Below are 12,070 nucleotides of genomic sequence, written 5' to 3'. Positions count from 1 at the left end.
AGGCAAGAATTTCAAAAAAGGTGCGGATCCTTAAGAGGTTTTAAGACTAACATTTAGTTTTCAACAACTGGGATTTGTATAAACCTTGCTGTCTGTCTCTCCGACATTTGCAACATTGTTTCAATATTCAAATTCAATCTCCAGCTGTCTCATAGTAATGAACGTGTCAGGACGAGACTGGCAGGCAGCGTTTCTCAGCCAGTCGAAATCAGCTGGCATCATTTGTATGGTTATATACACATAAATATACATTTTAAAAAGGTAAAACGAAATTAAGTGCAACTAGTTTGCAGTCTTTCCAGCTTCAGTTTGAAGTGATTGTTTTAGCTGTGTTGTTGGCTAGCTCCTCTGAACAACAGTGTCCTGACAAGTGTGCACATTTTCTATGCCAGGAGAAATTGCACCTTATTAGCTTATTGTTATGGATGTATCCCAACATTTTTTACAGGAAAACAGCTTATGCATTTGCAGCTACTTTGCTGTTATTCTGCATGCACTTTTTGATGATAATTATTAATGTTTACATATCTTGCATTACTCATCTCATATGTATATACAGTATTTTATACCATCTATTGCATCTTGCCTATGCCGTTCAGTCATCCCTTATCCACATTTATGTTTATATTCTTATTCCATCCCTTAGATGTGTGTGTATTAGGTAGTTGTTGTGCAATTGTTACATTACTGTTAGATATTATATCCTGCCTGTTTGGCCCTGTCCGGGGGTATCATCGGATGGGGCCACAGTGTCTTCTGATCCCTCCTGTCTCAGCCTCCAGTATTTATGCTGCAGTAGTTTATGTGTCGGGGGGCTAGGGTCAGTCTGTTACATCTGGAGTATTTCTCTTGTCTTATCCGGTGTCCTGTGTGTATTTAAATATGCTCTCTCTAATTCTCTCTTTCTGTCTTTCTCTCGGAGGACCTGAGCCCTAGGACCATGCCTCAGGACTACCTGGTATGATGACTCCTTGCTGTCCCCAGTCCACCTGGCCGTGCTGCTGCTCCAGTTTCAACTGTTCTGCCTGCGGCTATGGAACCCTGACCTGTTCACCGGACGTGCTTGTTGCACCCTCGAGAACTACTATGATTATTATTATTTGACCATGCTGGTCATTTATGAACATTTTAACATCTTGACCATGTTCTGTTATAATATCCACCCTGCACAGCCAGAAGAGGACTGGCCACCCCTCATAGCCTGGTTCCTCTCTAGGTTTCTTCCTAGGTTTTTGGCCTTTCTAGGGAGTTTTTCCTAGGGAGTTTTTCCTAGCCACCGTGCTTCTTTCACATGCTTTGCTTGCTGTTTGGGGTTTTAGGCTGGGTTTCTGTACAGCACTTTGAGAATATCAGCTGATGTACGAAGGGCTATATAAAAATAAATTTGATTTTATTTGAATTTGAGATATTACTGCGCTGTCGGAACTAGAAGCACAAACATTTCGCTACACTCGCAATAACATCTGCTAAACATGTGTATGTAACCAATAAACTTTGATGTGACTAAGTTAGCTGTACTTGGCTAGCTAGCAAGCAAAGGATAAGAACATTGCAGCCAGTATGGCAATTGAACATTTAGAACAAACAACTCGTCCATAGATGCAGAACAAAAAGACTGAACAACTGGGTCGCGTCCATAGATAGAAAACAAAACTACTGAACGACCGATTTGTGTCGGGACTATTTTCTTGTGGTAGGATGAAATAGTATAAATGAATCAATAACATTTTAATGAAAATATGTCAATCATTTGAATATTCTGGTAACCCGGGTGAGCTGCTGTTACGTTCGTCTGAAGGATGAGACCAAGGTGCAGCGTGGTAGGCAAACATTTTCCCTTTATTAAAATGAACACCGTCAAAACAACAAATACAAGAACGAACGTAAAGTTCTGCAGGCTACACAGTAACTATACAAAAACAAGATCCCACAAAAACCCAGTGGGAAAAGGCTGCCTAAATATGATCCCCAATCAGAGACAACGAAAGTCAGCTGCCTCTGATTGGGAACCATATCAGGCCAACATAGAAATACAAAAAACATAGATATACATAATCTAGAATGCCCACCCAAATCATACCCTGACCTAACCAAATAGAGAAATAAAAAGGCTCTCTACGGTCAGGGTGTGACAGCTGCACGCAGGGTTGCCGGTTCAAGAGACAATTTCTAGCCCAATGACCACTCAAAACCCACCCAAAAGGCCTGAAAACTAGTCCATTTTTTTCCCATAGCAAGAGAGTTGCCATATGTATACAATAAAAATGTGGTTTCCTCAAAAGCATATTTATTGGAATTTTGAATATGTGGCAAGAGAAAAGATAATTTGCCCTTATTAAACTCGCCAGATGATTTGAACAAGGGGGTATAGTATATGGCCAATATACCAAGGTTAAGGGCGTTCTTACGCATGACACAATGCGGAGTGCCTGGATACAGCCGTAAGCCGTGGTATATTGGCCACATACCCCAAACCCCGCGGTGCCTTATAGCTATTATAAACTGGTTACAAATGTAATTACAGCAGTAAAAAGTTACGTTTTTGGTCATACCCGTGGTATATGGTCTGATATACCACGGCTTTCAGCCAATCAGCATTCAGGGCTTGAACCAGGTTTATAATTGTAAATAAATCCCCTTTGCGTATGTGCATAACTATAGATACATCCGACAGGACAGTTTGAGTGATGAAAGTTGGACAGAGGATCTCAATCTCTGAGCAAGAAATACTTGGATCAACATAAAAAAAAACTAATGTTAAGCTATTTTCTGGCAATTGTGCTGTTATTATGTGCTAAATGTTAAGACTACAATGGCTCATTTGGGAGATTGACTTATTTCAATTGGCATAGGATACAGACTCAAATCTGGGTTTATGATTGTAATTCAATTTTGTCATGGTTTGCTTGGATAAAGGCAGGTAGCCTATAGCCCCTGAAAGGCCTGCATCTCATTTCAGATAGTCTACAGTAGCCTAGACAAGATGCACTGAAAGATTTAGCAGCTTGCTTAGTTCAAATTAACATACTAATTTATTCAACATGAATAGAGAGGCGATTAAGAGATAAGAAGTGCTTGTGTTTCCCAATAGCATGCTGGAATAGGCTACTGAGGATGGGATAATAATTTCAATCACTGAATTTAATATTAATAATATGTATGTGAACTGAATATGCTTGTCAACAACAGCCAATGTTTTTAATTTTTAGAATTTGTTTAACCTGTAGCCTAATCTGACTACTGTTACTGTCAATCTAATGCGTTCTAACAACTGATCGGCAATTGCGATAGAGCTTTGATAAGTTCCAATTTAATGAACTAAACACGTCCATTAATAACTGCATAATAACAAGGCAACAACCACAAACTGAAGTTATAGGCTATTTATTACATTTGGTTTGCAGTTTATACCCACCGCCGAGCGAATTTATGCAATGTGCCCAAAGTCGTTCTCTAGTGCTTTGTCTCCATTATTTATTGATGTGCATCAGTTCCGGCGTATTAATGTTTTATGGAAAATGGGTTTGAAATAGATATCTCCATAATGACAATGTAAATAACTTCTTACCAGTTGTAGGTAGGCTGTCACATCTTGCTTGTGTGCTGCTCTCTCTCACGTGACTCGATCAATAGCTGTACTGCTCTCAACACTTACACACCCCTCCGGCCCTCCCCTCCCCACCACTCAATTCAATTCAATGGGCTTTATTGGCATGGGAAAAATCTGTTTACATTGCCAAAGGAAGTGAAATACATAAACAAAAGTGAAATTACCAAAAAAAATTGGTTCACATTACTCACAAAAGTTCCAAAATAATAAAGACATTTGTCTATATACAGTGTTGTAACAATGTGCAAATAGTTAAAGTACAAAAGGGAAAATAAATTAACTTCAATATGGGTTGTATTTACAATGGTTTTTGTTCTTCACTGGTTGCCCTTTTTTTTGGCAACAAGTCACAAATTACAGTGTGGTATTTCATCCAATAGATATGGGAGTTTATCAAAATTGGATTTGTTTTCAAATATTTGTGGGTCTGTGTAATCTGAGGGAAATTTGTGTCTCTATGGTCATACATTTGGCAGGAGGTTAGGAAGTGGAGCTCAGTTTCCACCTCATTTTATGGGCAGTATGCACATAGCCTGTCTTCTCTTGAGAGCCAGGTCTGCCTACGGCAACCTTTCTCAATAGCAAGGCTATGGTCACTGAGTCTGTACATAGTCAAAGCTTTCCTTAAGTTAAGGTCAGTCACAGGGGTCAGGTATTCTGCCGCTGTGTACTCTCTATTTAGGGCCAAATAGCATTTTAATTTACAGTTTTTTGTTAACTACTTGACACATTGGAAATAATTATTTTTGTTTTCTCATGATTTGGTTGGGTCTGATTGTGTTGCTGTCCTTGGGCTCTGTGGGGTCTGTTTGTGTTTCTGAACAGAGCCCCAGAACCAGCTTGCTTAGGGGACTCTTCTCCAAATTAATTTCTCTTTAGGTGATGTCTTTGTTATGGAAGATTTGGGAATCACTTCCTTTTAGGTGGTTGTAGAATTTAATGCCTCTTTTCTGGATTTTGATAATTAGCAAGTATTGGTCTAATTCTGCTCTGCATGCATTATTTGGTGTTTTACGTTGTACACTGAGGATATTTTTGCAGAAATCTGCATGCAGTCTCAATTTGGTGTTTGTCCCATTTTGTGAATTCTTGATTAGTCAGCAGACCCCAGACCTCACAACCATAAAGGGCAAGTATTTTTTGCCAGATCCTAATTGGTATGTCAAATTTTATGTTCCATTTGATGGCATAGAAGGCCTTCTTGCCTTGTCTCTCAGATTGTTTACAGCTTTGTGGAAGTTACCTGTGGTGCTGCTGTTTAGGCCGAAGTATGTATCGTTTTTTGTGTGCTCTAGGGCAACTGTCTAGATGGAATTTGTATTTGGCAACTGGTCCTTTTTTGGAACACCATTATTTTTGTCTTACTAAGATTTACTGTCAGGGCCCAGATCTGGCAGAATCTGTGCAGAAGATCAAGTTGCTGCTGTAGGCCCTCCTTGGTTGGGGACAGAAGCACCAGATCATCAGCAAATAGTAGACATTTGACTTCAGATTCTAGTAGGGTGAGGCCGGGTGCTACAGACTGTTCTAGTGCCCTCACCAATTAGTTGATATATATAATGAAGAGGGTGGTGCTTAAGCTGCATCCCTGTCTTACCCCCACGGCCCTGTGGAAAGAAATGTGTGTTTTTTGCCAATTTTAACCGTACACTTGTTGTTTGTGTACATGGATTTTTTTATGTCGTATGGTTTTCCCTCAACACCACTTTCCATGAATTTGCATACCACAACCTCATACCACATTGAGTCAAGTTTTTTTTAAATCAACAAAGCTTGAGAAGACTTTGCCTTTGTTTTGGTTTGTTTGTTTGTCAATTTAGGATGTGCAGGGTGAATACGTGGTCTGTCGTAAGGTCATTTGTTAAAAAGCCAATTTGACATTTGGTCAGTACATTGTTTTCACTGAGGAAATGTACAAGTCTGCTGCTAGGAAAATCCTCTGCATTATCATTAAGGTTGCTGTCAAACGTTGGGTGTAGCTGGTGCATGGAAGTCAGCAGGAGAGCAGAGATGAGTGGACAAAGCACTTTACTGAGGCATTTATATGAACAGAATGCAACTGCATCACAAAAACAAATGCCCAAAGAACAAGTGAGGCAGCACAATGTACAATAACCAAGTACAAAGTACCGGCTGCCACAAAGCACGGGTGTAACACAAAACCCAGCGCACACCAGCCGGAAGCATACCAACCTGACAATAAACAATACCCTACACAGACATGGAGGGAACAGAGGGCAAAATACACATAGTAATTAAGAGGAGATGTAAACCAGGTGTACAGGAAAACAAGACAAAACAAATGGAAAATGAAAGGTGGATCGGCAATGGTTAGAAGACCGGTGACGCCGAACGCCGCCTGAACAAGGAGAGGAACCGACTTTGGCGGAAGTCGTGACAATTGCTGTTGATGCATAGCCCACAGTAGTTATTGGGGTCAAATCTGTCTCCACTTTGTGGATTGGGGTGATCAGTCCTTGGTTCCAAATATTGGGGAAGATGCCAGAGCCAAGGATGATGTTAGAGTTAGTATAGCCAATTGGAATTTGTGGTCTGTATATTTTATCATTTAATTTAGGATACCATCAACACCACAGGCCTTTTTGGGTTGGAGGGTTTGTATTTTGTCTTATAGTTAATGCAATGTAATTGGAGAATCCAGTGGGTTCTGGTACTCTTTAACCTCTCTGGGGTATGTGGGACGCTAGCGTCCCGCGGGACACACTATTCAGCCAGTGAAATAGCAGGGTGCCAAATTCAAAACAACAAAAATCTCAGAATTCAAATTTCTTGATAAAGTTCATATTTATATCCAAAACCACATTTTACATTGGCGTGTAATGTTCAGAAATGTTTTGCGTCCCAAAACTGCCGGTGAATGAGCACATCAATTTACAGAAATACTCATCATAAACATTGATAAAATATTCAACTGTTATTCAAATAATTATAGATACACTTCTCCTTAATGCAACCGCTGTGTCAGATTTCAAAAAAGCTTTACAGGGAAAGCACACTTTGCAATAATCTGAGTACGGCGCTCAGTCACAAAACCAAACCCGCCATTTAGTGGAGTCAACAAAACTCAAAAATAGCATCATAAATATTCACTTACCTTTGATCTTCATCGGAATGCACTCCCAGGAATCCCAGTTCCAGAATAAATGTTAGTTTTGTTCGATAAAGTCCATCCTTTATGTACAAATACCTCCATTTTGTTCGCGCGTTCAGTCGAGTAATCCAAATCCACTGTGCTCGCGCAGTGAGTTCAGACGTAAAGTCCAAAAAGTTATATTACAGTGCATAGAAACATGTCAAACGATGTATAGAATCAATCTTTAGGATGTTTTTATCATAAATCTTCCATAATATTCCAACCGGACGAGTCCTTTGTCTTCAAAAAAGAAAAGGAACACAGCTAACTCTCACGTGAGTGCGCGCCACTGAGCTCATGTCATTTTCTCTGTCATCTGACTCCATATGCTCTTATTTTCTCCCCATTCACAGTAGAAGCCTGAAACAATGTTCTAAAGACTGATGACATCTAGTGGAAGCCTTAGGAAGTGCAAAATGACCCCACAGACACTGTATATTGGATAGGGAATCACTTGAAAAACTACAAACCTCAGATTTCCACACTTCCTGGTTGGATTTTTTTCTCAGGTTTTTGCCTGCCATATGAGTTCTGTTATACTCACAGACATCATTCAAACAGTTTTAGAAACTTCAGAGTGTTTTCTATCCAAATCTACTAATAATATGCATATCTTAGAAAAATAGCATAAAAATTGATTTTAAACAGCGTTTGACATGCTTCTAAGTACGGTAATGGAATATTTAGAAATGATTTGTCATGAAATGCGCCCGCACGTCACCCTTCGGATAGTGACTTGAACGCACAAACAAAACGGAGCTATTTGGATATAACTATGGATTATTTCGAACCAAAACAACATTTGTTGTTGAAGTAGAAGTCCTGGGAGTGCATTCTAACGAAGAACAGCAAAGGTAATCTAATTTTTCTTATAGTAAATCTGAGTTTAGTGAACGCCGAACTTGGTGGGTGTCAAATTAGCTAGCCATGATGGCCGGGCTATGTACTCAGATATTGCAAAATGTGCTTTCACCGAAAAGCTATTTTAAAATCTGACACCGCGATTGCATAAAGGAGTTCTGTATCTATAAATCTTAAAATAATTGTTATGTATTTTGTCAATGTTTATCATGAGTAATTTAGTAAATTCACCGGAAGTTTGCGGTGGGTATGCTAGTTCTGAACATCACATGCTAATGTAAAAAGCTGGTTTTTGATATAAATATGACCTTGATTGAACAAAACATGCATGTATTGTATAACATAATGTCCTAGGAGTGTCATCTGATGAAGATCATCAAAGGTTAGTGCTGCATTTAGCTGTGGTTTGGGTTTTTGTGACATATGTTTGCTTTGAAAATGGCTGTGTGAATATTTTTTGCTGGGTACTCTCCTGACATAATCTAATGTTTTGCTTTCGCTGTAAAGCCTTTTTGATATCGGACAATGTGGTTAGATAAAGGAGAGTCTTGTCTTTAAAATGGTGTAAAATAGTCATATGTTTGAGAAATTGAAGTTTTTGCATTTGAGGTATTTGTATTTCGCGCCACGCTATACCATTGGATATTGGTGAGGCGTTCCGCTAGCGGAACGTCTGTCCCTAACAGGTTTTAATGACTTGGAGAAGATCTGCAAAGAGGAGTGGGACAAAATCCGTCCTGAGATGTGTGCAAACCTGGTGGCCAACTACAAGAAACATCTGACCTCTGTGATTGCCAACAAGGGTTTTGCCACCAAATACTAAGTAATGTTTTGCAGAGGGGTCAAATACTTATTTCCCTCATTAAAATGCAAATCATTTTATAACATTTTTGACATGCGTTTTTATGGATTTTTTTGTTGTTATTCTGTCTCTCATTGTTCAAATAAACCTACAATTAAAATTATAGACTGATCATTTCTTTCTAAGTGGGCAAACGTACAAAATCAGCAGGGGATCAAATACTTTCCCCCCCACTGTATATAGGTGGATGGGACTACCAGCTCTCTGTAACCTAGAGGGCAACCAGTGGGTCCAACTTCTCTGTACCATGTTTTTAGTAGGATGACTGTCTGTATTTCTAATTTCTTTGGTGAAGTCCAGGTTCCTGCTCTTTAGGCCAAAGGCAGATGACCTCATGCCTTGGATATTCCAGAATGAGAGAGCTAAGGCTTTGTGTTCCATAAAGTGTCCAATGTTGTTAGTCGTGTGGTTTGGCCTCAGACCAGTAAGTGTGAGCAGAGCCTGCTGAGCATCTGGTACATGCCATTGACTTGGGCTAGTGTAAGTGTGAGGGTTGGGCCTGTTTGCCTGATCATATGTTTGACGTTCAAGTTGAGGCCCACTTTGCGGGAGTGGGGGCATGGGGTTGACAGGAAGGGCATACTGTAGGTCTGGCCTTAGGGGGCCTATATGGGGTGTGGGCATGGTTGGTTTGGGGTGGTATTGATTGGTTGGGGTGAGGGTGTGGCTGGTGGTTCTGTGGTCTGGATGTAGGACCTCTGTGTAGGTCCCTTGTATACAGTACCTTCGGAAAGCATTCAGATCCCTTGACTTTTTCCACATTTTGTTACGTTACAGACTTATTCTAAAATGGATTAAATAAATAAATACTCAGCAATCTACACACAATACTCCAATGACAAGGAAAAAACAAGTTTTTAGAAAAAAATCTAAATATATAAAAATCACATACCTTATTTACATAGGTATTCAGACCCTTTGCTAAGAGACCTAAAATTTAGCTCAGGTGCATCCTGCTTTCATTGATCATGCTTGAGATGTTTCAACAACTTGATTGGAGTCCACCTGTGGTCAATTCAATTGATTAGACATGATTTGGAAAGGCACACACGTCTACATGAGGTCCCACAGTAGATAGCGCATGTCTGAGCAAAAACCAAGCCATGAGGTCTCAGGATTCGTCCTTAGAGCTCCGAGACAGGATTGTGTCAAGGCACAGATAAGGGGAAGCGTACCAAAACATTTCTGCAGCATTGAAGGTACCCAAGAACACAGTGGCCTCCATCATTCTTAAATGGAAGAAGTTTAGAACCACCAAAACAATTCTAAGAGCTGGCCGCCCGGTCAAACTGGGCGATCGGGGGAGAAGTGCCATGGTCAGGGAGGTGACCAAGAACCCGATTGTCACTCTGACAGTTCTCCAGGGTTCCTCTGTGGAGATGGGAGAACCTTCCAGAAGGACAACCATCTCTGCAGCACCCCAGCCTGCTACCTATGTCTTGACCTGACTGCAGTTCACCTCTTTTGACGAACATATCAAGACTATTTTAAGGACAGCTTTTTTCCATCTTCGTAACATTGCAAAAATCAGAAACTTTCTGTCCAAAAATAATGCAGAAAAGTTAATCCATGCTTTTGTCACTTCTAGATTGGACTACTGCAATGCTCTACTCTCCGGCTACCCGGATAAAGCACAAAATAGACTTCAGTTAGTGCTAAACACGGCTGCTAGAATTACTCCAGTGCTAGTCTCTCTTCACTGGCTTCCTGTTAAGGCTAGGGCTGATTTCAAGGTTTTACTGCTAACCTACAAAGCATTACATGGACTTACTCCTACCTATCTCTCCGATTTGGTCCTGCCGTACGTACTTACAAGTACGTTATGGTCACAAGACGCAGGTCTCCTTTTTATCCCTAGAATTTCTAAGCAAAGAGTTGGAGGCAGGGCTTTCTCCTATAGAGCTCAATTTTTATGGAATGGTCTGCCTATCCATGTGAGAGAGACAGAATCAGTCTCGACCTTTAAGTCTTTATCGAAGACTCATCTCTTCAGTAGGTCCTATGATTGAGTGTAGTCTGGCCCAGGGGTGTGAAGGTGAACGGAAAGACACTGGAGCGACGAATTGCCCTTGCTGTCTCTGCCTGGCCGGTTCCTTTATCTCCGCCGGGATTCTCTGCCTCTAACCCTATTATGGGGGCTGAGTCACTGGCTTACTGGTGCTCTTCCATCCCGTCCCTCGGAGGGGTGCGTCACTTGAGTGGGTTGAGTCACTGACGTGATCTTCCTGTCTGGGTTTGGCGCCCCCTTCCCCGCTCGCGTTTGTGCCGTGGGAAGAGATCTTCGTGGGCTATATTCAGCCTTGTCTCAGGGTAGTAAGTTGGTGGTTTGAAGATGTCCTTCTAGGGGTGTGGGGGCTGTGCTTTGGCAAAGGGGGTGGGGTTATATCCTGCCTGGTTGGCCCTGTCCTGGGGTATCGTCGGACGGGACCACTGTCTCAGCCTCCAGTATTTATGTTGCAATAGTTTGTGTCGGGCGGCTAGGGTCAGTCTGTTATATCTGGAGTATTTCTCCTGTCTTATCTGGTGTGAATTTAAGTATGCTCCCTCTAATACTCTCGCTCCCGCTCCCCTCCCGGAGGACCTGAGCCTGGGACCATGCCTCAGGACTACCTGGCCTGATGACTCCTTGTTTTCCCCAGTCCACCTAGCCGTGCTGTTCTGCCTGCGGCTATGGAACCCTGACCTGTTCACTGGAAGTGCTACCTTGTCCCGGGCCTGCTGTTTTCGACTCTCTCTCTCTACCGCACCTGCTGTCTCTAACTCTGAATGCTCGGCTATGAAAAGCCAACTGACATTTACTCCTGAGGTGCTGACCTGTTGCACCCTCTACAACCACTGCACTGCGATTATTATTTGACCCTGCTGGTCATCTATGAACGTTTGAACATCTTGGCCATGTACTGTTATAATCTCAACCCAGCCCAACCAGAAGAGGACTGTCCACCCTTCAGAGCCTGGGTCCTCGCTACCGCGCTTCTACATCTGCATTGCTTTCTGTTTGGGGTTTTAGGCTGGATTTCTATATAGCACTTTGTAACATCGGCTGATGTAAAAAGGGCTTCATAAATACATTTGATTGATTTATTGATTGATTCTGGATGACGAGCACGCGAGCATGCATATGAGCTTCCCTGAGATGGTTTCTGACAGTTTGTGCAGAAATTCTGGGCTGGCATGGTTAAACTGTGGTTGGAGGCAGCTTATGGTAGAGAAATGAACATTAAATTCTCTGGCAACAGCTCTGGTGGACATTCCTGCAGTCAGCATGTCAATTGCACGCTCCTTCAAAACTTGAGACATCTGTGGCATTTTGTTTTGTGACAAAACTGCACATTTTAGAGTGGCCTTTAATTGTCCCCAGCACAAGGTGCACCTGTGAAATGATCATGCTGTTTAATCAGCTTTTTGCTATGCCACACCTGTCAGGTGGATGGATTATCTTGGCAAAGGAGAAATACTTAGTAACAGGGATGTAAACAAATTTGTGCACACTATTTGAGAAAATACACCTTTTGTGCGTATGTAACATTTCTGGGAACTTTTATTTCAGCTCATGAAACATGGGACCAACACGTTACATGTT

This window comes from Salmo salar, chromosome ssa15 (assembly GCF_905237065.1).
Source record: "Salmo salar chromosome ssa15, Ssal_v3.1, whole genome shotgun sequence".
Taxonomy (NCBI): Eukaryota; Metazoa; Chordata; class Actinopteri; order Salmoniformes; family Salmonidae; genus Salmo; species Salmo salar.
Note: the sequence above shows the minus strand (reverse complement) of the source record.